Source organism: Pleurodeles waltl, chromosome 2_1 (assembly GCF_031143425.1).
Source record: "Pleurodeles waltl isolate 20211129_DDA chromosome 2_1, aPleWal1.hap1.20221129, whole genome shotgun sequence".
Lineage (NCBI taxonomy): Eukaryota > Metazoa > Chordata > Amphibia > Caudata > Salamandridae > Pleurodeles > Pleurodeles waltl.
In genome coordinates, this window is record NC_090438.1 from 269,633,533 (window position 1) to 269,659,157 (window position 25,625).

At 43.9% G+C, this 25,625-nt stretch overlaps 1 long non-coding RNA gene and 1 pseudogene across 5 annotated transcripts in view; both read left to right on the plus strand.

Moving 5' to 3' along the window:
- Window positions 1-25,625, plus strand: part of LOC138263152 (uncharacterized) — a 241,335-nt gene that overhangs the window by 25,279 nt on the left and 190,431 nt on the right. The gene's annotated exons all lie outside the window — the stretch shown is intronic.
- On the plus strand, window positions 9,504-24,127 carry LOC138269958 (heterogeneous nuclear ribonucleoprotein K pseudogene; annotated as a pseudogene).

The window sequence follows — 25,625 nt, forward strand, 5'->3', positions numbered from 1 at the left end:
CCGAGCCCCAATAGAATAAACCGTTCAACGGACGCGTCTTCAGCAGAGCGCGTCCGTTAGAACGTTCGGGATAAGCTGCCTCAGCCGCGCGCGAGTGCGCTAAACCAAAACCGGGTCCCGAGACCCGGGTAAAACAGCGTGCTGCCAGTAAACACAATGATAACAACGATAAACTGAAACGCAATGCAAATATGGAAATGCTGTAACACAAATATGAAAAAACAAGCACCGTAAATATAAATATATATAAGCTAAGAAAGAACGTGACTTATCTTGACTGCGAGCAGCAAGAAAAAGGGTTGGTCGCAGTCAAGCTTGGTTTAGACATACCTTCCAGGGTTTCTGATTGGTGTATTCGTTATCACGTTTTTCTCTCCCATTGGCTTTCATGTTGTAAGCCTTTTTGGGAGTTGTAGTTTTCTTGACTGCTGCTGTTAAAATTAAAGCAAGTAAGAGAAGCATAATAGGAGCCTCCGTTCTTGACATAAAATTCAGACTGTTTAAGGCCACCAAATCTGTAAGAATAGCTGTAAGATGTCAATTCTTTTTAATGTATTTGAATTACTGAACAACTGTTGTTTATCTCATTTCTACATTACACAAACAGTACCACTATATGGCAGCTTCATAAGTGCTGGTGTTGCCAATTAAGTGCTGGTGTGGAGCTCTGGAAACTACTGGCTCAAATTAAGCACTGGATGTAACCCTCTCAAATACTGTATCCCGACAGCAGGGCTAGTAATCATAGATATTGTGATGGGAGAGTAGTGTCAGCCATCTGAAGATGCTGCACCTGGAGAACAGAGGCAGACCTTGGTACATACTGCACACAAGAGAACAAGGTGCAGCCCACTGCAAATACTGTGCACAGGAAAGCAAGGTGCAACCCTCTGCAGATGAGGGAGGCCTTAAGCCTAAAGTCAAAATCCTCTGTACGGGGCCGGAGCACTGGAGCAGTTGAACGAAAGAGGATTTTGACTTTAGGCTTATCAAGGCCTCCCTCAACTCTACCTCGTTAACACTGGGACCCTCCACACCCATTGCCGTGAGGTTATCACCTCATATTTACATTATATACTACAAGATTTCCACCTACTGCATAAGGCCACTTGCCTTATCATACGTTTCTTTTGAGTTTCATTTTCCTGGCTGGACGGCCCAGCCTTGATGAAGTCACCTGAGTGACGAAACACGTGTTGGCTGTACCTTGAAGACTGCATAATCCTGAGGCAAACTGTGCCTAATATTAAAGACATTGCTCATTACCAACTTGGGATCTTCACGTTTTGTTCTCCTCATCCTCGACTGTATTACCAGGGATACATATCATCACTACGTGATTGGACTTTACATTTCTGTGTGCTGTGGTCACACTGTTTTTGAGCACCCTGATGAGTTCATTGAAGTAGGGAGAAAGCAAGGTCACTTCCTACACAGATGGACAATGGAAAATGCAGCTGTCACTTCATGTGTAGAAGGATCATGGGAAATAAATCAAGGGTAGCCCTGCACAGACATTGTGCCTGGGAAAATAGAAGAAAGCATACACAGATACCTCACTGGAGAAATCAGGGGCAGCCCTCTGCCCCGATGTCTCTGGTGATGACCGCTGATGTAATGCTACATTGAGGAGAGTGCTTGCTGCCCTCGGCAAACATTGGACAAAACACTCTACAATACTGCATCTCGGAGAACAGGCAGACCTCTGCCAATACAGCATCTCGCAGTAGGGCATTGTTGTGCCTGGAAGAGTACAGCCAGATCCGTGCAGATACTGCAATGCTAAAAGTGACAGCTGAGACAGCTGTTTGCAAATATTGTGCCTGGAATAGTAGAACTCATTCTCCTATGGATACTGCGGAAGCAGAGAACAGGCCCACACACACACACACACACATATATATATATATATATATATAGATATATATATATATATATAACCCCTATGAGATCAGAGCACAGCCCTCCAAAGATACTGCTTCCAAGAGAGCAGAGCTCATCCTTCAGTGAACACTGCACCTGGGAACCTGGGAAAGCAAATCTGGTCCTTCAACAGATATTGCACCTGGGAGAGATAAGCTCATCCTTCTGTATACAAAACACCCAAGAAAGAAGAGAGAAGCCCTCCACAGATAGTAAAAAGTAGAGCTCATCCTTCTGTATGAACTGCACCAGGGAGACAAGAGTGCAGTCCTCCACAGACGCTGAAGAATAGAGCTCATCCTTCTGTACATACTGAACTCAGGAGAGTGCAGCCCTCCACAGACACTGGAGAGTAGAGAGCATCCTTCTGTAGATACTGCACCTTGGAAATGCAGCCCTCCACAGACACTGAAGAGTAGAGCCCATCCTTCCTTATATAGTTCACCTGGGAGAGCAGAGCTCATCCTTTCACATATACAGAAGAGTAGAATTCATCCTTCAGTATATACTGCATCTGGGAGAGTAGAGCCCTCCAGAGGCACTAAAGAGTAAAGCTCATCCTTCTGTATACACTGCACCAGGGATACAAGAGTGCAGCCCTCCTCAAACACTAAAGAGTAGAGTGCATCCTTCTGTAGGTACGCACCTTGGAGAGTGCAGCCCTCCACAAACACTAAAGAGTAGAGTGCATCCTTCTGTAGATACTGCACCTTGGAGAGCGCAGCCCTCCACAGACACTGATGAGTAGAGCCCATCCTTGTATAGTACTCACGGGAGAGCAGAGTTCATCCTTCCACAGCTACTGAAGAGTAGAACTCATCCTTCTGTATACACTGCACCTGGGAGAGTAGAGTGCAGCCCTCCAGAGACACTAAAGAGTAGAGCTCATCCTTCTGTACATACTGCACCGAGGAGAGGAGAGTGCAACCCTCCACAGACACTGAAGGCTAGTGCCCATTTCTTATATAATTCACCCAGAAGAGCAAATGCTGAAGGGTAGAGCTCATCCTTCTGTACATACTGCACTCAGGAGAGTAGAGTAGCTCATCCTTTTGTATACACAGCACCTCAGAGAGTAGAGTGCAGCCTTCCACGGACACTAAAGAGTAGAGCTCATCCTTATGTGCACAGTAGTGCACCTGGGAGAACATAGTGCAGCCTTCCACAGACACTGAAGAGTGGAGCAGCTCATACTACTATACATACTGCACCAGGGAGAGCAGAGTTCATCCTTCTGTATATGCTGCATGCAGGGGATGTCCCTGGAAGAGCAGAGCGAAGCCCTCTGCAGACACTGAAGAGCAGAGCTCATCCTTCTGTATGTACCGCACCCAGGAGAGCACAGGATGCCCCTGCACAGACACTGAGAGGTAGCGCTCTTTCTTCTGCACATACTTCACCCAGGAGAGGATAACGCAGCCGTCCACAGACCCTGAAGAGTAGAGCTCATCCTTCTGTTTATAACACACCTGGGGGAGCAGAGCACGCCCCTGGGAGAGCAGAGCACAGCCCTTCACAGACACTGGCGAGCAGAGGTCATCCTTACATGGATACCTCGCCTGAGAGAGTAGACGGTGTTCCTGGGAGAGCAGAGCACAGCCCCTCACAGACAATGAAGAGTAGAGCTCATCCTTCTGTACATAATGCACCCGGAGGGAGAGAACACAACCCTCTACAATGCTGTGCCCTGAAGAAAATGGAGAGGTCTTCATTGATACTGCACCGGGGGAAGGGGCAGAATGAAAAGGCTGTGCACCTGAGAGCAGACCACAGCATCTCGCAGACGGACACTGCACCCTGAAGTAAAGAGCACAGCGCCCCTGGAAGAGCCACGGATAGTCTTCCACAGACCCTGCGCTTGGCAGCGGGCAGCCCTCTGCAGATACTGCACGTCCGAGCAGAGCTCCGGCCTCCTTACATACCGCTCAAGAGAAGGCATAAACCAAGCGTGAGAGCGAGGCCACGCCCTACAGACACCGCGCCTGGGAGAGCGCAGTCTTCGCAGAGATTCCTGCTGGCTGAGCAGTGGTAGCCGCCCTAAATACTGCGTCACTGAGAAGAGGGCTCACAACCCCACAATCCTCCGCGGGGATCAGTGGCTGGCACAGCATTGGCAGCCTTCTGCACACAACCTCCTAGGTGAAGGTCTGCCCTCTGCTGATACCGTCCCTGGTGGCGGGTAGACACAGCCCTCCGCAGGTATGGCATGAGATACCAGGGCCAGTGGACACACCCAGAGCAAGGGCAGTCCCGCACAGATGTTTCCAAAAGAACAGTGGCGGCCGGCCATGTGTCCTATGGCTGAGATCACAGAGCCTGACTATTCAGCTCCTGTGAGAACAAGGACAGCTCGGTTTATACAGCCCTCTGGATATACTGCTCCTGTGAGAACCGGGACACCTCTCGGTTTATAACGCTCCTGTGAGAACATGGAGAGCCCTCGGGATATACCGCTCCTGTGAGAGTAGGTAGATCTCTTGGCTTATACTGCTCATGTGAAAGGCTGGACAGCTCTCAGTTAATACCGCTCCCGTGAGAGCAGGGACAGCTCTCGGTATATACCGCTTCTGTGAGAGCAGGGGTAGTTCTTTGTTTATACTGCTCCTATGAGAACAGCGACAGCCCTCAGGATATTCCGCTCCTGTAAGGGTAGGCACAGCTCTCAGTTTATACCGCTCCTGTGAAAGGAGGGACAGCCCTCGGTTTATAGCGCTTCTTGAGAACAGGGGAAGTCCTCCGGATATACCGCTCCTGTGAGAGAAGGGACGGCTCTCGGTATATACCGCTCCTGTGAGAGCAGGGACAGCTCTCGGTATATACCGCTCCTGTAAGAGTAGGTAGATCTCTTGGCTTATACTGCTCATGTGAAAGGATGGACAGCTCTCAGTTTATACCGCTCCTGTGAAAGGAGGAACAGCCCTCGGTTTACAGCGCTTCTTGAGAACAGGGGAAATCCTCGGGATATACCGCTCCGCTCCTGTGAGAGGAGGGGCAGCTCTCGGTATATACCGCTCTTGTGAGAACAGGGGCAGCTCTTGGTATATACCACTCCTGTGAGAGCAGGGACGGCTCTCGGGATATACCGCACCTGTGAGAGCAGAGACATCTCTCAGGATATACCGCTCCTGTGAAAGGAGGGACAGCCCTCGGTTAATAGCGCTTCTTGAGAACAGGGAAAGTCCTCGGGATATGTACCGCTCCGCTCCTGCGAGAACAGGGGCAGCTCTCGGTATATACCGCTCCTGTGAGAACAAGGGCAGCTCTCGGTATATACCGCCCCTGCGAGAGCAGGGATAGCTCTCGGATTATACCGCTCCTGTGAGAACAGGGACACTTCTCGGTTTATTCTGTTCCTGTGAGAATATGGAGAGCCTCTGGGTATACCGCTCCTGTGAGAACATGGACAGACCCCTGAATTACCGCTCCTGTGAGAACAGGGACACCTCTTGGTTTATAACGCTCCTGTGAGAACATGGACAGCCCTCGGGATATACTGCTCCTGTGAGAGCAGGGGCAGCTCTTGGTATATACCGCTCCTGTGAGAGCAAGGGCAGCTCTCGGGATATACCGCTCCTGCGAGAGCAGGGATAGCTCTCGGATTATACCGCTCCTGTGAGAACAGGGACACCTCTCGGTTTATTCTGTTCCTGTGAGAATATGGAGAGCCTCTGGGTATACCGCTCCTGTGAGAACATGGACAGACCCCTGAATTACCGCTCCTGTGAGAACAGGGACACCTCTTGGTTTATAACGCTCCTGTGAGAACATGGACAGCCCTCGGGATATACTGCTCCTGTGAGAGCAAGGGCAGCTCTCGGGATATACCGCTCCTGCGAGAGCAGGGATAGCTCCGGGTTATACCGCTCCTGTGAGAACAGGGACACCTCTCGGTTTATTCTGTTCCTGTGAGAATATGGAGAGCCTCTGGGTATACCGCTCCTGTAAGAACAGGGACAGACCCCTGAATTACCGCTCCTGTGAGAACAGGGACACCTCTTGGTTTATAACGCTCCTGTGAGAACATGGACAGCCCTCGGGATATACCGCTCCTGTGAGAGCAGGGGCAGCTCTTGGTATATACCGCTCCTGTGAGAGCAAGGGCAGCTCTCGGGATATACCGCTCCTGTGAGAGCAGAGGCAGCTCTCGGGATATACCTCTCCTGTGAGAGCAGGGACTTTACTTTGTTTATACTGCTCCTGTGAGAACCGGGGCAGCTCTCGGTTTATAACGCTCCTGTGAGAACATGGACAGCCCTCGGGATATATCGCTCCTGTGAGAGCAGGTAGATCTCTTGGTTTATACTGCGCATGTGAAAGGATGGACCGCTCTCAGTTAATACCGCTCCTGTGGGAGCAGGGATAGCTCTCTGCTTATGCTGCTCCTATGAGAACAGCGACATCCCTCGGGATATACCGCTCCTGTGAGAGCAGGGACAGCTCTCGGGATATACCGCTCCTGTGAGAGCAGAGGCAGCTCTCGGGATAAACCGCTCCTGTGAGAGCAGGGACTTTACTTTGTTTATACTGCTCCTGTGAGAACTGGGGCAGCTCTAGGTTTATAACACTCCTGTGAGAACATGGACAGCCCTCGGGATATATCGCTCCTGTGAGAGCAGGTTGGTCTCTTGGCTTATACTGCACATGTGAAAGGATGGATGGACTGCTATCAGTTAATACCGCTCCTGTGAGAGCAGGGGTAGCTCTCTGCTTATACTGCTCCTATGAGAACAGCGACATCCCTCGGGATATACCGCTCCTGTGAGAGTAGGCACAGCTTTCAGTTTATACTGCTCCTGAGAAAGGAGGGACAGCCCTCGGTTAGTAACGCTTCTTGAGAACAGGGGAAGCCCTCGTGATATACCGCTCCGCTCCTGTGAGAGCAGGGGCCACTCTCGGTATATACCGCTCATGCGAGAGTAAGTAGATCTCTTGGCTTATACTGCTCATGTGAAAGGATGGACAGCTCTCAGTTTATACCGCTCCTGTGAAAGGAAGAACAGCCCTTGGTCTATAACGCTTTTTGAGAACAGGGGAAGTCCTCGGGATATACCGCTCCGCTCCTGCGAGAGCAGGGGGCACTCTCGATATATATCGCTCCTGCGAGAGCAGGGACAGCTCTCGAGATGTACTGCTCCTGTGGGAACAGGGACAGCTCTCGGCTTATACCGCTCGTGTGAGAGCAGGTGTCGAGTTAAAACGCTCCTGCGAGAACAGAGACAGCTCTTAGTTTATGGCGCTCCTATGAGGACAGGGGAGCCCTATGGATATACCGCTCTCGGGAGAGCTTGGAGATGTCTCGGCTTATACGCTCCTGTGAGAACAGGGACAGCTCTCGGTTTATACCGGTCGTGTGAGAGCAGGGGCAGGTCTCGATGTATACCGCTTCTGTGACCACAGGTACAGCTGTCGGGATATACCGCTCCTGTGAGAACAGGGACAGCCCTCGGTTTACACTGCTGCTATGAGAAGAGGTACAGCCCTCGATTTATACCTCTCCTTTGAGAACTGGGACAGCCTTCGGTTTATACTGCTCCTTTGAGACCAGGGATAGATCTCGAGATATACCGCTCCTGTGAAAGCAGGGACAGACATCGGTTTATAACACTCCTTGAGAACAGGGGCAGTCCTCGGGCTATACCGCTCCTGTGAGAGCAGGGACAGCTCTCAGTTTATACCCTCAGAAGAACAGGGACAGCACTCGGTTTATACCCTCAGAAGAACAGGGACAGCTCTCGGGTTATACGGCTCCTGTGAGAACAGGGACAGCTCTCGGGATATACCACTCCTTTGAGAACAATGACAGCGGTTTATACCACTCCTGTGAAAGGAGGCATACTGTGCCCCGGAAATGCTGGGCCCGGCATACTGTGCCCCGGGAACGCTGGGCCCGGGTCGCCAGTCACTGCCCACAAAGAGCTGGGCACCCTCTTCGTTTAATCCACCTGGTCGAACATTGTGCGCTCGAGTGTCGGAGGGCGGCAGACGCTGAACTGGGAGAGGAGGGACAGAAGGTGCTGCATCTGAGAGAGGAAAGACCGACCCGGACACAGCCCCGGCATCACGTACTGTGATGAGCACGAGAGCACACCGACAAAAGATACCAATAGCAATGCATACTTAGATAAACAGATGCCTCTGTGATATGCGGGACGGACGGACAGAGAAGCTGATAGGAAAACAGATAGGTAGATAGACTAAGAAACAGATAGATAGATAGATAGATAGATAGATAGATAGATAGATAGATAGATAGATAGATAGATAGATCTTGACCCGTAGGTGCCCACCATATGCCGAGGACAACCAACGCAATCCTAGTGTTAATCACAGTATTTTTTCGCTACAACGCAGCAGTGCACACGTCTCTAAATCAGTATCTTGACTCTAGATTCTAATTGATATCATTGATTTTAGGCACGCGCAGCGCCCACCCCCTTTCTCGATAGGTGGCAGAGTTTCAGGAGACACTGTCGGCTGCTATATAATGCGTGGAATGGTAACTTCAAGGCGCTGCACCCAGCAAGTCATTTTATTGTTTGTCAGACAAGAGCTGCTTTTTCACAAGCCCACGTTTCTTCGGTTTTATAACGAGGCTGCAGCCGAACAGGAACATTGCAAACCAAAGTATTAAAGCATGCTGTTTGTAAAATGCTATCTCTGTTTTTAATTAAATGCTTTCCTCAAGCAATCACCCTTACATTGGAATTCTCTTCGGTTTGTACCTGGAGCTAACAAAAAATAATGTTTGCTTATGTTTGTATGTATGCTTGCAAATACAGCGCTTCATGCACCCTTGCTTTTTTAAGCGCTATCAATAACACGTTGACAGCCTATTTTAAAGACGCTTGGCTGGGCGAAAGGTATACGTTTACTCTGCCTAATACGAATCCGTGCCTTCTAAATCGCTGCCACGACCGCGGTAGTGTCAACCCTCCGAGCATCTTGCTGGCATGCACATTCATTTAAAAATACGTTTTGTTTTAAAAAATAAAGCATGAGCGGATTTCGTGGATGATACTCTTTTTGGCGCAACGTTTACGAATGGTTATAGGGTTTTAGGGCGCCCAGCTGTTTACACAGATGCTTCTCTTGAATAAATTGTTCTATAAAAATATTAATGAGAATATCTTACCAATTCATAAACACACCGACCCACACAGGTCCGTACTAATCATTAGCACATATGTTTCTATTATATTTGCTCCTATTGCACATTTTATCCAAATGCGCGTATTGATGGTCTTTATAGCGCATACAAATACCCCAGCTGGTGTCTTGGCACTTGAGCCTGACCAGATCTTCAGAACTGGACAACCTCTGAACCTTCTCAACCTCCCTTCTGCCCCACACACCGCTGTAGGTCAACTAAGATCCATCACTCCCCCCTACCAAAAAATATGGGTATCTTTCCTTACTATTTATTTCGAATTTAAGGGTTTATTGGAAGAGGTTTTCGTACAAAAAGAGAGTCACGATGGGGATGCTCACGCTGTACGCAGCTGTTCACCGTGTCTGATTTTATTAGCATTTAACCGCAATGCAAGCATAATTTCTTCTTCGCTCTGCCATATTTTTGCTCCATGTTAGAAGGGGTCTACAAGCGCTTCCGCGCCCCACGTATGGGTAAGAAGCGCTATATTAAATGGTGCAGTACATAAAATGCAACACTCCTGCTACCATTCGCGCAAAATAATGTCATGTCTCTTTAGCGTGTACATTCAATTAATAAAAAACAGTTTTGAGCTTCTTTGGGTTCATCATATACGACGTTTTGTCTATAAAGATGTGCTCCGTGGAAGCCGCCATTTTGCACCGAAAGTGCTGGATGACTGTTTTATTGTATCCCATGGGGTAGGGGTTCCGATCTGTGGTACTGCCCATATGTATTCGGGGATGCCGAGGAACCAACAGGTGCATTGGAAAGGCACCCCCAAACTCTACTTTATGGGTATACGCACTTAGCCTGGGTCGGAGACGCCACCTCACCGAAAGTCACGAGATGGCACAGTAGAGGGTTTTCTGTTTTCTGTTTTTTTTTTAAAGTTTTCTGTCTCTCTCCGCTCTTGCGCAATATGGAATAATAGCGCCACAGTGGTGCACTTTCCACAGATATCAGGATTACGGTGACTGTCGCTTTGGTATTTTCCCGGGCGGCTGCTGGCTTTGTGGGCCGCTTTCAGAGAAGGATGGCCTGCCACGGCCCACCCCTGTCCCCACGGCCCACCCCTGTCCCCATGGCCCGTTAAAATTGCGCCTCCTGCAGGGTGGAGCTGACTTGGCCGTATTTGCCAGGGCTTGTTTTCATTTTGAGTCCGACTGAAGCGGGGGTTAATCCAGCTTGACCCATTTTATGATTGATTGGGATGTTATGTAGAATGTAATCAATCAATAGGAGACTCGCCTGAGTAATTACGTTTTGCTAGAAGGAACCGCGCAGTTTAAACGGAATCACAGAATATGATTTCTGAAGTGATCAAACATGGCACTCAAATCATGGTCCAATCAGCTCTGCTGAGTCACTTTTTCAAAGCAACTTTTGAGTGTTCTCTGGGCAAGTCTATTTGTATATATTTCATCATCAGTAGATTGCAGCCGTTAGTTTAATACATAGGCGCTGGAAGTAGGGGTGCAGCACCCCCAAAATAAACTCGCTGGAGGTGAGGAGGTGAATGAACAATGAATATGTCTTTCGATTTTATTCTCATCTTTTCACAGAAGTCAAACGTTAGGCTTTGTCTTCTGACAAATTGCTGATTACTCCTTTAAAATGGAGACTTGTGTTTACTTTTCTCTCTCGCACTGCAACGGTAGAGAATTTTGTAACCTGAACTATGTCACAATGTTGCTGAGTGTGAAATGAAAGGCTGTAGGATGTTAATTTCTATCAATCATAAAACAAAACTAGAACTGTACCAAAATTACAAAATATATCTGCAGTTAGGGGAGCAACATTGAATCACTTTCTTGTGTACTTCTAAAATGGGATGTAGGCAAATATTTTAAAAAAGAACAAAACCATTCAAGACACTTCACTTGGTGAGTCACACATGAAAATATTCACTGAAACCCGAGTTCCACACATTATAATTTGTGCGCTGTATAGTTTTCCTAAGTATGGCACTTCTGTGCAAATGTAGCCGCCACTTCAATGGTAAATATGCTGACTGAAAAGGAGAGTCCACTGCCACACCATATGTTGTCAATTTATTTGTGACACTGTGCTTCAAAATGGACTACTGGCAATATACCACACCCTACCACTCTTCTATTGAATGGGCATCTCTCATTTGCTACACTTGTTCGTGCGATGCTTGAGTGTTTCACAATCCCTGTCACCGACCTAACACAGATGGCAATTCCTCCACTCTGAAAATTTCTTCAGCATCATTGGTTTATGTTTATAATTAAAACTCGAGCATCTTGGTAGTAATTAAAGCGAGCCTGAAACACTGTTGCATTTTTAAAACTACTGAGACAGCCCATGACTTCAGTGGCAGAATACTTACCAGAGTCAATTTCAGTTTTTAAAAAGAACCACGTAATGTAAAAATGGATCTGTGCAACATACTAACTACATAACAAAGTACATCTTATAGTGTAACATGGATAAGCCAACATTCATACTTAAAATAAAAAAAATGTTTACAATATGGAATTAATAAATTAAGTAGGGGACCTTTATTCAGGGTTATCTCAAAGTGATTTGGTGCCCCACGCGGGTTGGATGTTTTGCTCCACATCCCTTTTTTTAATGAATGTAAAACAGCAAATGCATCCCTCAGAGCTTGGTCCCACATCTCACTCCCATGCATCTCACACTACCTTTCAAATGAACCCCTCTCACCCCCTACTTTGTCTTGAAGATTAGTAAAGGGCAGCAAGTTGTTGGTGCCTTTGCCCACCTAGGTGTTCAAATGCCTAACTATATAAAGGCTTTGTGAACTACCTGATTTTAGCCGATTGTGTAGTTTGCATTGTTTCATGGTTTTAGTTCGCCCGCCACCGATATGCTTTTCTGCACATTACAATTCTAATCTAACCTAGCTACAGGAGATAATATATGCAGACCTTTTCTCTGCAAGATTACTTTTTTGTGAGCTAGATTCTCACCAAGGCCACAATTTTCAGTCAAATGCGAGGAAAGCAAAAAAAAAAAACATTGAAAATTCATAACGCTGCCTTAGACCATCACAAAGTTGTGAACCTCTGCACCTCTTGTAAGCTGGCTTCTGCTTTTGATATCTTTTGATATATATCCCTTTTAACCTTATATAACCTATACAACAGAAAACTGAGACTTCGTTGGATTATTACCTTGGCGTAAAGTCATGGTTTAAACACTTTCCAGGAAGAATAGAGATTTCTCTGCCTCCTGAGCGTCAGTGGTGACCATTTCCAGTGGCCTCCATGCGGAAGGCGCAGCCCCTGATCCAGCCAGCCTTAAGTTTGACCACACACATCTTGTTTCCCTTATAGACCTGGTATATCTGATAGGTGTATACTGTTGTATCTTTCCACTCAGGCAGACACTGCTGCTATGTCATGGCAAAATATAATTTGCATTTCAGAACGATTTAAATATTACCCCTTTCCTCTCTGCTAAGTAGTGGAGAGATGAGAGGTCTGAATTATTATTTCTTTTGCACCAAAACTAAGTGTGCTGTTGCACTCTGGAGACAGGATAGTGCATTTACTGTGGCCCCTAGGTAGATGTTATTTGTATATTACATTAAGGAGTCTATGAACTCACTAGTCAACCTAATGCAATGATTCGATGTTAGAAAAGGAATAAGGTGCCAAGTGCAACAATACAATTGCAGTTTTTTTTAAAATTGGACAATCTGGGAAAATCAGTCTCGATTAATATTCTAATTTTGCTAATGTTTTTTAACAGAGAATGGTATGATCCAATTGTGCCCGCCCAGACGATGGATGCCAAAAGAGAAGAGCATTGTTTAGTCAGCAGTATCTCTGTCTTGGTGTTATTGAGATAAAAACATGCTGGCATTCCATATCTAATCAGGGCCATTCAGTACTGTGACATAAAGTCCATGCTACCCACCGGGCTAGTCAGGCTCTTTCTATCGTAGATATATAAAAAAAAAAGAAAAAAAAAAAAAACTCTTGTCAAAATTATTCAGTAAGGTGACAGGTGGCTGCAGTTATAATCAGGGCGACTGGAATTAGGCAATTCTGAAGCCGTAGCTTTTTTCGCATAATTGTGGATTTGCTGTAATTGCCACACAAAACAACATCTGCCACATAATCTGCAGATTTGAACAAAAAAATGTTTTCAGGTCAAATGGATCAAAAGTTGCTGAAATGTTGGAGCACATTTTGCGCGCAGTGGAACTCCCTTTGCAAAACTGGTAAACTTTCAGTTTCTGTTTTAATATTTTCTTGTTAAAACTGGTGTAATGAGGTGAAATACTTGCCGAAAACCTAATTTTCATGTATAAAGATTATAAAACAATGAAGTAATACTATAAAAAAAATTCTGCTTTAAGCCACATAATTTACCTTTTCTTGCCGCATAATTTACTCAACACTTTTGCATAATTTGGTGCTCCCCTGCCACATAATTTCACTGGCCCTAGTTATAATCAAATAGTACTGATAATAATATGCATCTTTGAGGCTTACTTTACTGAACTGGACAAGTACAGATAAACAAGTTGTTAATAAAACTGCATATGATCAGCAAAGAAAGTTGCAACCCAGTCAAAGGCAACAACTCCAATAATGAACTAGGTGTGGTCATCCGAGGAGTAGGAGACATCGAAGGTGTCAAAAGCTACCAAAATGTAAAAAAAAAAATAGTCCATATAGACCTCCAACCACAGGTCATTCAGAACAGTGAGCACAATCATTTCCGTATTTTTACCAGGTCAAAACCTCTTTGGTAAGATTGAAAAAACGTAATTGAGTCTTCTAGTGCTTGTAGTTGCTTTTCAGTAACATGTTTCACCAATTTGCCTGACAAAGTTGAGAAACTGAGCGAAAATGTACTAAAGCTGTGAGATCCAAAGTAAATTATTTAATGTGCCATTTAAAATGCCATTGTTAAACTTGTGTATGATATCAGACACAATACTATGCAGCTTTGTTCGAATTGAATCCAGATAACCTTTGCTGGGGTGGTGTAGTATACACACAACCATGAGTGACAGGCTAAAAGTGGTTCATTACCCAAATGGGGCATTTTCAGGTCTCACCTACCCGACAGCGTTTAGCTGTCTGTAAGTAAATGCCTCTTGTGGACCTTACCAAAACTTAGAAGTGGCTTAGAGCTGGCTCATTGCTTAGGCTGGTTAGCTTTGATGCCATTCTCATTAGCTTGCTTCTTAGTCCATGGCTGGCCTTCCTCTTCTTGTGTGTCTCATTCCCCCGGAGCACAGCCTCTAAACCATCCTTTTGACTGGTTGAATTGTATCCCTGCACTGCCCACATTTAGGGAACTACTTTATTTTTTTCACTAAGCACTCCACTAAAGTGAATGTTTTTCCTTAATCTTTCTCGTGTTATGCTCCTCCCCCCTCTCAAATACCTGCCCATTGGTTACCGTTCATTTGTCACCTCAACCTACTCCTGAGTTGGTCCCTTACTCCCTTACTCCTAGCTGTACCATATACACACACACGCACGCAGACTCGCATGGGCACGCTGACATTTGCTGTTGGGTCACTATACATTGCTTGAAGTGATTTGGTATGCCTCAGTTGCTCCCTTGCCCCCTACCTCTTTACTCCCCTTTACTTGTCTCATCCACCTCCACCAGCTCCTCTATCCACGTCAGTCATTGATTTATTTTATTTTCTAATGTTTTGGATAACCCTGCAGCAAATGCAGCTGCTGGGCCTTTCGTACAAATACAATTTATTTTTTTATTTACTGATGTACACCATCTTAGACCGGTAAAAAAAAAGAACATGGTTCTCACATTGTTTTGAAGGCTTGGTGATGCATGTGCACACATATGCTAGGATTCACACATGAACCTAGAGAACAATGAGGCCTGCAGCAGTGGCCACATCACTGAACCATTTCTCTCCTTTGTGGAGTTGGAAAGAAGCATTTTAACGTTTGGCTATGCTTCCCAGAAGAGCCGATAAGTCAACAAGCACAACATATTGGATTTGCCCATGTTTTTTTTTTTGCTTTAACTCCGATACACTGGGGGAGCAAATTTTCCTCATTTTGGTTGTCGTACGTCTTCTTTTCTTTACTCCTGAAATATTGGAGGGACATAGTCACAAAGCCACTGATATTTTATTCCTACAAACTTAAACACTGTTAGAGGATAATTCTTGGCCAAATCTAAGTAATCCTTTAGAAATGTTTTTAGTCAAAAGATCCTTTCTTCGTAATAAGTTTTGTGCACTATTTTAATTCCAATTTATATATTTCCATATGCCTCAGATATTCTTGCCAAAGTTGGAGAGATCATGGTTTATTTTCCATTGGTGCTATAGCTGACAAGTTTTGTATTTAAAAGTATCTTGTCGAAAGAGCACCTTGTTTTATTGACTTTGAATGTGTTATGACTATGATTTTATTTTTAGGTACAAGTTTGTCCTGAAGTGGTTTTAGACCACTGCAAAAGCTTCCCAATCACAGCTAGATCAAGCAATTTAACAGCATGTTGCAGATCATCAATAATAACTGCAAGGGTCACAGTAAGGGAGCACTGCAAGAGTTGCGGCTGATATGCTAGATTATATGTTTCGTCTAGTTATGCATGACTGAAATATATTAAATAATATGGGATCGCATGTTGCTGCATGAAACCACAGTGGGATTACGAGGCGCTGAATGGGCTCAATCTTCCCACCGCCTTAGTTCAGTGCCTGGGTTGCCACCATGAGCTACTTCCAGCCCAGGTTGAGCGGTCTAGATATACCGTCGCATGCACAGTGACGTCGGGGCTGGACCACAGGAAGGTGAGTAAGGCACCGAGATCAAGTGACCTTGACCTGGGCCTTTTGTTGCTTCCTGTGCTCCACCTTGGTTTTGTTGTGGGAGCTTCTTCCTCAGCCATGATGTCAGCCAGGCAGATGCCACAACAACACTTACCTCATGTAGCACATTTTTGGTGAAGAATGCATCTTCTTTTTCGTTTAGAAATATTAATGTTATTTTGTTCTTTTGGGTTGTACTTATGCGGTAGTGGGATATAAATTCTCTTCACTGAACAATTGCCCCAAATTCTCCTTTCATTGTTACCACACACTGGGGAACTATCTGGGGCATTTCGACTCTCTGTTTTCTTTCAGCAGTTGGGTAGTCAACATCTTGTTGTTGGTGGGCCACAGTGCTTTATCCTCTGTCTTCTCTGAGAGGGACCCTGCAAAACATGGACGTCGAGGGAGCATAAGAGCAGGTCTTGCAGTCCAGTAGGGCGGTTATATAGAGCCATTCTCCTAAAATACCGGGGCACAGGTTGGTTGTCCTGCAATGAAAGGGATAGTGGTGTAATTGAAACGATCAATCATTAATGGCCTGGAGTGATTTTATAAGAACTGTGTATGACTATTCTGTTATAAAAATCTGAAAATGTTTTGCAATAATTTGAAACGTAACAAATACTGTCTATTTTGCTTTGTTATGCCTGGCTCAGAGGGGGGAGGTGAGCAAATATTGGATTTATCCCTAGCTTATGTGAATTGGGCTGCAAATCATGCATTCACATAGATGATAACAGGTCATATGGTGTAATCAGAGAGCAGAGTGGAGAAAACGTACAGGGCACATTTTCAGTTTTATTGGGCAGAAATTAAGATCTATTTCTGTGAACCACACACTGCACTCACATTGCAGCTCCAAAAATCTACCCGGCCATTTACCCACAGCACTCCTGCTATTTCCCTGCTGAACACACTCACAGCTCTTTGTAAGACTTCAATGCAACACCCCTTCTGCCATGCACTTCAATGCCACCCTCAGCCTCGAAGCCATACCATCCGTTGTATCTACATGCAGTGGCCCCAAAGCAATGTATTCCTCCCTACCTACAGCATTCCAACCACTACAGCACTGAACTCAAAGACCTTCACCAGTACACCTAAGAACTGGTCTAGTTTTACAAAGCTATAGTGGTGAAACACAGCCCCTCCTAGCAGTGGAATCCACACGTACAGCCACCAGTGAATAAAAAGTGCATCCCTGGGATGGGCGACAGTGTGATTAGAAGCAGGCATGGGCAGCCACAGAGGGGCACATAATCAGCATTTCATTTCTGGGCATCTGGGCCTGGAAATTCTGGTGGAACCGGAAAGTGGAGGGACATGAGTGCTAGTAGGAAGAGGTGTTATTGGGGGAGGCTGGGGTTTAAGAAACGCGAAGTGAGATCAATAGCCTCTTCCTTCATGCTGTTGTATTAGAGTAAAGATTGGTATATGTCTATGGTGTGTATTCAGCAGAAGTTAGTATTTTTTTATGGTTTCGGATTATAGGCTCTTGATTTTCATGAATGCAGGTGAACACAATTTGCGCACCATGTCATATTCCATATTTGCTCGAAAAAAGTTACCTCAGTCGTATCCTTTGTAGGGTTTGCTGTACCAAGGGACTGATACATGGCTGATTGAGTTCTGCACAGTGTGCCGTACCTATACCCCAAGGGAAGGGGCAGTAGTCCAGATCCTGGCCCAGTTGCCGAGGCACATCTATGAAAAGGGTATCATGGGCTCAGCAGGGCACATCTGGTCTCGTCTGAGAGAGGGTTTTAAATCCGAGTCACTGTTAGTGCAGCAGATTTGGCTACATTTAGGTATGGACTTCATTTGGCCAGAGTTTGTGTGGTATGCAGTGTGGAAAGATAGAAGGGATGTGACTCGTGAGTTTATCTAATCTTAGAATGTTTTGTTTTACATTGTAAATAATGTAAATAATTTATGCTCACCAACGTTAGTTTGTGATTGTAATGTCTTTTTTTTTTAACTGATGTTGATCGCTTTGTAATAATGTTTTTCTCTCATCACGCCAAATTGTTTTTTTTGTTGTTTTTTTTGTGCTGGTGCAGCTGTCATTCACCGAGTCCTCCTTTTATTAACTGTGATCCTGTAATGTACCTATTATGATGTTCTAGTGCTCGGGAAAGGCAGCTTGATCAAATAAATTTGCTCCTGATTTACAGAAAATGTATTAGCAATCACTAAGGGCTATGACACATAATATCAATCTTGACATGTTTCAGCCTATGCAATGCTAACTGTGGGTTCCAGAGACAGCACTTTTAGTGCTCCCCAGCAAAGACATGTAATGCTCCTCATTGTCAGGGTGGAAACCCCATGAACCTCAGCGCTGACCCAAAGCGTTCCATTCCATTCTAGAAATGAGACACCCGCACAGTGCTGTGCCCATTTTGGCGGATCCATCGCTATCTTCATAAGTACCTTTTACAAGTATCTTCACAAGCGCACTATCGTTGATTATCATAAATGACCCACAGCATCCTATGCTATTCCAGGACTGGGATAATCACTTTCCTGTGGAGTCTAGAATTGACTAATGGCATGTACTCATCTCCTCCCTAAAGTGTGCTGAGTGAACTTTGTAATACTGCTCTCTTCTGTTCTAATCAGATAAGAGATTTGCCTGATTGCCACTGTCCACATCACTTCTGAGAAACCTCTACATTCCTAAAATATGTACCTAAAGTTTTCACTGACAATTCTTTGCTTAAAATCTATCTACAGTTGCCAATTAAACACAATGTTTTCTCCTAGCAACTTACTATCGTAGTTTCTTCACTATCAGACACAAAGGCAGTGAATTACTCCCAATGATCACTTCAAATGACCAGTGTTGAGATGTTGTGTCACATCTCAAACAGTGAATTTCCATAACCACAACGTTATTAAAAAAAAATATATGAAAATTGAATCCAGGGCTGTTGGCTGTGTAATGTACTACTCAGCCTCTTGTATTTTAACATTTCCTGTAATTCTTTTAGCAGATATAAGGCCCGAAATCGCAGCTGAACAACTAGATGATTGCCCCTCATTAAGCAGCTGATTGACTGATTAACTGTTTCCCCCTGCTTTAATTACCATCTCTTCAGACTCTTGCATGTAGGCCTATCCAGAGAGTGGGTTTAAACTACTGCACATTGTTAGGCAGAGCTTTATAAAAATCCCAACAAAATAAAACATATGTACCTTGCTGCTGGAATTTTTAATTGTAATCATACATTCCTGTTCTCCAGGTAGCTACGTTTCTGAACAAGATGTCTACTTAAATTGATCCACTTGGGCAGTTCATTAATAAAATAAATCACAAAAACAAGCCATCAGAACAACAATTACTAAAGGTTATCTATTCACACATATGTGGGTAGAAACTGTATTTCCGTTAAATTACCATATTACTTTCTTTCAGTGTTGACAAATAGTTTCTCCTACCTTCTTTTCTGGAAGGTCGGCTCAAATAAGATTATCACATAAAGAATTTCCTCACTTTTATGTACCCATCAGCCAGATTCTCAAAGATTTTGCAAAGATTTAGCTGTGTATTACTCTTGGAGTACTCCTGTATTTCAAGAGTAAGTCTGAAGTAGTCCTGGTTTATGCCCGAATTCAGGGGAAATCACGAATATTACAAGTTTAATTTACATCTATTCACAACACAGCCTTTATGGCCTAATATCGTTTTTTTCTTGCATGGTTGATTGATATTTTGAAAGGATTGTAACAGGATGCTTGTAAAAGTCCAAACCTTTGTCTTTTTAGCGTGTTTCTATTCATATAGTAATGTAGCTCTTCAAAACTTTCATGAATTTATTTAATGATGTGCCCTGGTTGTCATTATTGTAGACGTCGTTCAGAAACTTTTCTCACAGATGTTAAGTTTTGTCCAATAAATGTCTTAACTCGAAATACTAAATGCAATTCTCATAAACTGTCTTTATTGCAATCCGTTTTTAGTTTACATAGCACCAGCACTTAAAAAACGTAGCAAACCGCACTATTTATTTTTTAAACAAATTATTATTGATGGAACCTTCCTTAAAGCGTACTCCCATATCAAGAAAAGTGACATACCCTAAAACAACATCTACATTGAAATGTATTTATCTAGTTAACCCATATTCCAACTTATTCACGAGTTTGGGAAATTGATCATACACCAGGAAAGGTTTGTTAAAACTATTTAAAAAAAGTTACCCAGCCTAGCTTATTCCTGGAAAGTTTCAAAATGATCCATCAGTTGGGGGGGGCGGCAAAAAGCGGAGTCCCAAAATGCAATTTCCACATGCAATTCAACATAGAAAAATTGAACAGTGATACAGAAAATGGCCAAACAGAATTACACCAAATTTGGCAGAAATCCAGATCTTGGTCCAGAAAGCTTGGTTTTTGTGATTTGGTGTAAAGCAGTTTTTGAGAAATTAAGGTTCAAAATTTGTCTATCTGGATGGTTATGTTCGCAGGAAGCTTGTGATCATGCACCTTCAAATAATAGAGCAATGTGATTGGCTGAGAGGGCTTTTCTCCCATCATTCTTCTTGCTCCACTGGAGATTGTGTTGTGATTGGCTTGCAGCAACATGAGGAGAAATGTTGCAGTCACCATTTCAGCACACAGTGACTCAGTCTTCATGTCCTTGGGTCAAATAAAAAAAAAAGAGGTTTCTTTGATCCTGCGCATGTCCCGCTAGAGCCAACAAGGTCCCCTGGACTCCCACCCTGTGAGCAACTATTAAAATGCTGCATCACAGGTAAGTCAGAAGTACGTATTAATAGGCAGCAGGATAGAAGAAGCCACCCACAATGCCTGACCACATCTCTGTAGCGTCCCAACCGCTAACCACCTTCTCTGTTCTTGAACCTTATTCCATCCACAGCATTTCACAAGCATATGACAAACAGCGCATGATAGAATTGTGGACTACTTCTTACATGACTTACACAGCCCAAAACATCTTCCCCCTTTAGAGCAAACAAATAACTTTTGTTCGTAAATATGAAACTGAATGTTACAACAATAAAAATACATGAATCACAACCTATATATATTGGACACGTACAGGGGGCCCCTAGTTTAGAAGTTCAGCATCTTGTTTTATGGAAATGCAGTTCATACTGGCCATACGCTAAACACTAGAATGTTAAATTTGTCACATAGGGTAATCTTGGAACCTGTTGGGCAAGTTGGTCATTCTGGATGTAGATGGACGTGCCACTCTTTCATACTCCCCACACTTGCACTCAGTTTCGACAGTAATTATGTGTCAATGAGACACTTCACTCCTGTTAGTGTTCCACCACTTACCATCTTCTTGTTTCACTGCACTCTTTCTTACATCTACTACTTTTGTAGACTCTGAAAATGTAGATTCTCCTTTAGGAATGATTCTGGGGCACTTCACTCTTACATCATCCCCCAATCTCAGTTTTAAAAACAACTTGTTTAGGTTGTGTTTGAGTGTATTCAATTTGTGCATGACTCTTTTCTTCTCTACCTGCTTTATTTTTTCCTTTGGTATTTCAAACTTTCTCATCATTGTTCTCAACATTTTAGAAGCAGGCGCTAGTCCCTTCTCCTATAGAAATGGAGACACAGCCGTCTCTGCATATGAAGTGGTGCACAGAGCCCATAACAATTTCTAAAGTTCTACTTTGCAATTCAATCCACTAGCTTTAGCCAGTTGCACATTTTCCTTTATCACGCTATTAAATCTCCCAACAAAAGCATTGCTTCTTGGATGATAGAGGGATGTTCTATTGTGTTTTATGTCCGCGAACCTTAAAAATTCTTCAAATTGAGCTGATGTAAACTAACATTCATTGTCTGACAAAATCTCGTCAGGATTCCCTTCTCCGGCAAAAAATAATTCTGTTGCTGATGCTGAATTGAGAACTTTCACAAACTTGACCTCAGGCTACTGGCTGTAAAAATCTATGGCCACTATGTCATATTCGGGAATCCTTTTAGCAAGGACCATAGGGCCAATGATGTCAATGGCCATTTTGGCCCATGCCCTTTTGGGTACAGCAATTGTTTCTACTGGACTGGGTACAGTTACTTGTGACTTGTCACTAATGGCACAACTCATGCAATCTCTCACATAATGTTCTACATCTTTATCTAACCCTGGCCACAAGAAGATTTCTCTGATCCTTCTTTCCATGGCTCACGTGCCAATATTGCCTTTGTGTGCTAATGTGAGTATTTCGTTTCTTATAGCTTCTGGAACTACTAGTGAAGTGCCTCGATACAATAACCCATTAACTATTTATAGTTCTTTGAATACATGTTTATATTTTACATGGGTCTGCTATTTTCACTCCACTTACACCTGCCTCAGTTAATGCCCTTGATGACATTCTAGATCTCTTGATGTTTCTCAAATGCACTTCTCCATTCCTGTTCCGACATTGCACCTTCCAATTGGCTTTCCAGACTACATGCAAATTCAGGGGCATTTTTGTTTACGCTACTGTGGCCCAAGGAGGCCAAAAATAGCAGCATCAAATTTACAAAGTGGTGCAATGCATGCATTGCACCACTTTGTAAATTTTTGAGCTACATTATGCCTGCATCAGGCATAATATATGCAAAGAGGGCATTCCCCCGTTAGAGGGGCTGAAACAATGGCGCAAAGAAATCTAAGAGATTTCTTTGCATCATTTTTTTCGGTACTTTTAATGCCTGCTCAGAGCACGCATTAAAAGGAGGCACACCATTGTTTACCATGGGCCTCAAAGGGCTTTGCAGGATTAGCATCACAATTTTTGATGCTAATCCTGCAAAGCTCTGAATTAGCATCTACATTTTGATGATAGTTCCCTAATTACTGCCATGGTGCGCTGTGTTTTGTGGTCAACTCTCACTGTGAACTTTGAGCCTCAAAGATATTGTTTAAAGTGGACAATATCTCACCAACAGGCCAGTGTTTCCGTGCTCAATAATGGAATAGGTTGCTTCAGCTTCCCTCAAGCTGCTGGAAGCAAATGCTACCACTTCATTCTTGCCCCCTCTATGCTGCATGAGCATAGCTCCTAACTCTCTTTGACTACCATCTGTCATGATTATGGTTTGGTCCCTAGTGTCATATGGTTTGAGGGAAATGGCCTGTGCTATATCTTTCTTAATTTGATTGAACTCCTTAGCACATTCATCACTCCATTCAAAACTGACACTTTTCTTGAGAAGACTCCTCATAATGAACATGTTCTCAGCACAATTGGACACAAATGTTCAATGTTTTACCCCCATAACCCATTGGGTGAATTGTGGAACACCCCAGATCCCTTTGGATGAGAAACAGTTATTTCCATTTCTTCTCACTCACGAGTGTGAATGGTGACTCAGAGTTTGTAATTACTTTAATGTCCACCCCATTTATGTTCATTAAGCAAAAGGGTCTTCTTATTCTTTGCCCTGTTACTCCTCCCACTTCCCTGCGAGCAATCAAATTTGATCCTCTCATGGCCAGAGCTTCGTTTTCTTCCCTATATGAAGTATTTTCCTCTTCCAGTTCAGTCTCTCTGCGTCCTTGTTGAGAGTGTGTGGGCTGAAGCGAGTGTGTGAGGCTACATTTATATCAAGAACGTGGTTGAAAACATGGAGTCTGAATAAGAACTCTCCAACACAGATACCAATAGAAAGCACTCAGCAGAGGATACGGAGGAAGAACAGGCATTCAAAAGATCCAGAAACATTGATGAGAAGGTAGAATTGTGCATTCTGCTACAAAGCAAGAATGCATGAGTAGTAAAGGGGAAAGGTATCAAAAACATCAGAGTACTAAGGACAGACTACAATGCCAGTGTTTCAGTCCCAGACAGCAGTGGCCCGAGTGCATATTGAGCATCAGCACAGACATAGAAACAATAGGAGAAATACTGAAGAAAATAATTTCCACCTTGGAAGAGTACCGACTTTACAAAGGAAGCAACTTTGATTGTGAACTAAGGGTATTGATTCACCAAAATCTCACAGGTGGAATTATCGGTGTGAAGGGTGCGAAAATCAAGGAGCTCAGAGAGAACCCCCAGACTACCAGTAGGCTCTTCTAGGAGTGAGGCAGTTAGTCAACTGATCGCATCATTATAATCGGTCAAAAACCCATCAGGGTTGTTGAATGCATCAAAGTTACCCATGACCTTATTTTTGAGTCTCTAATCAAAGGTTGTGCTCAGTCATATGATCTAAATTTCTATGACGAAACCTACGACTACAGTGGCTTCACCAATGCTTAATTTGTGCTTGTTGTTTCCGTTTACTGAGCATCGGTACTTATTTTGGGGGGCCGGCGCTTAGTTTTCTGTATCAGGCATTTTCTGAGAGCAAAAGACACATATGGGAAAGATGGGAGAAGAGAAAAATGAAAAAAAATTCAAAGGGAGAGAGCAGAAGGCTGCAAGAGTGAGCTGAAGGGGGAGGGAGTGGCTGTAAATGGATTAAAGAGGCCCGAGAAGGCTTTAGGATTACACTGCCTTGATGTTGTGTGTTTTCACATTTAATTGCAGCAACTACGTGTTTCACAGAAGAGCTTCGGGCACCGGCACGTTTTTATTGACAAATTAAGCACTGGGCTTCACAATGATGTGTGATGATCGAAGGGGGTGTCCAATGGGATTTCATTTGAGGTTTTGACTGTATGCCTCCTGGCCAGCAGACGAAACAAGATTATGATGACATGAGTCCTCGCAGGGATCCTCTTCCATTACCTCCTGGCCGTAGGGGTAGAGATGGTAACTGAGTTCACAATCTCCCTCTACCATCACCACCACCTACCTGATGAGGTGACAGGAGAAGACGTCCCGCCAAATATGATGCAGTGTCTTCCCAAACATATTATGACACTGGCCAACCTAGCGAATATGACACAATGGGTGCATCTGGATATGGGGGGCCTGGTTCTTACGATGATATTGGTGGGCTTGTCATCACAACACAAGTAACCATTCCTAAAGATTTAGTGGGCTCTATTATTGGCAAAGACTAAAGCAAAAAAGGCCTGAATCAGGAGCTTCCATCAAAAGAGACGCACAGTTGGAAGGATCAGAAGATCAGATAATTACCATCATTGGCACACAGGATAAGATTGAGAATGCACAGTACTTGCTACAAAACAGTGTGATGAATTCCGAAGACCATTCTTACGGGTTCTGACTTCCAAACAATTGAGGCACATGCTCAAGGGTTATAATGTACAATTTATTTTATTGTGAAGCAGTATTTTTTGGCAACTTTCCTATAAGACTAGGGACGAATAAAGGAATCCTGTACCTTTTTTCTTCTGCACTTCTGGTAAAGATATCATTCCTCTGCATCATTAGGTCATCTGTGCTTGAGGTGTAGCAGCATCTTTCCCAGTTAACCCAACACTAGGTTCTTACATGGAGTGGGAAGGGAAGTGTCTGAAAGAGTTTTATTTTGGATGTAATTTGTCCTGTTACAATTTAACTATTGTGAGGACTTGTGTACACTGCATCTTTTTGAAAAGTTAGTATGTCCTGCCATGAACAATGTGCAGAATGTGATGTTTTGTAAGCATTTTATTATTTAAAAAAATAAACTTCGAGAACATTAATTAGATTAAATTATATGTACTTTGTTTTCACCCGCTTTTCCAGGTGACCCGCGTACTCCCCCAGTGTCCTTTTTCATGCATTTGGTGCATGTTTTGGCAGTAGCAGGACACACTTTGTCATTGCCTAGATGAGATGCATTACCACATCTATATCACTCTAA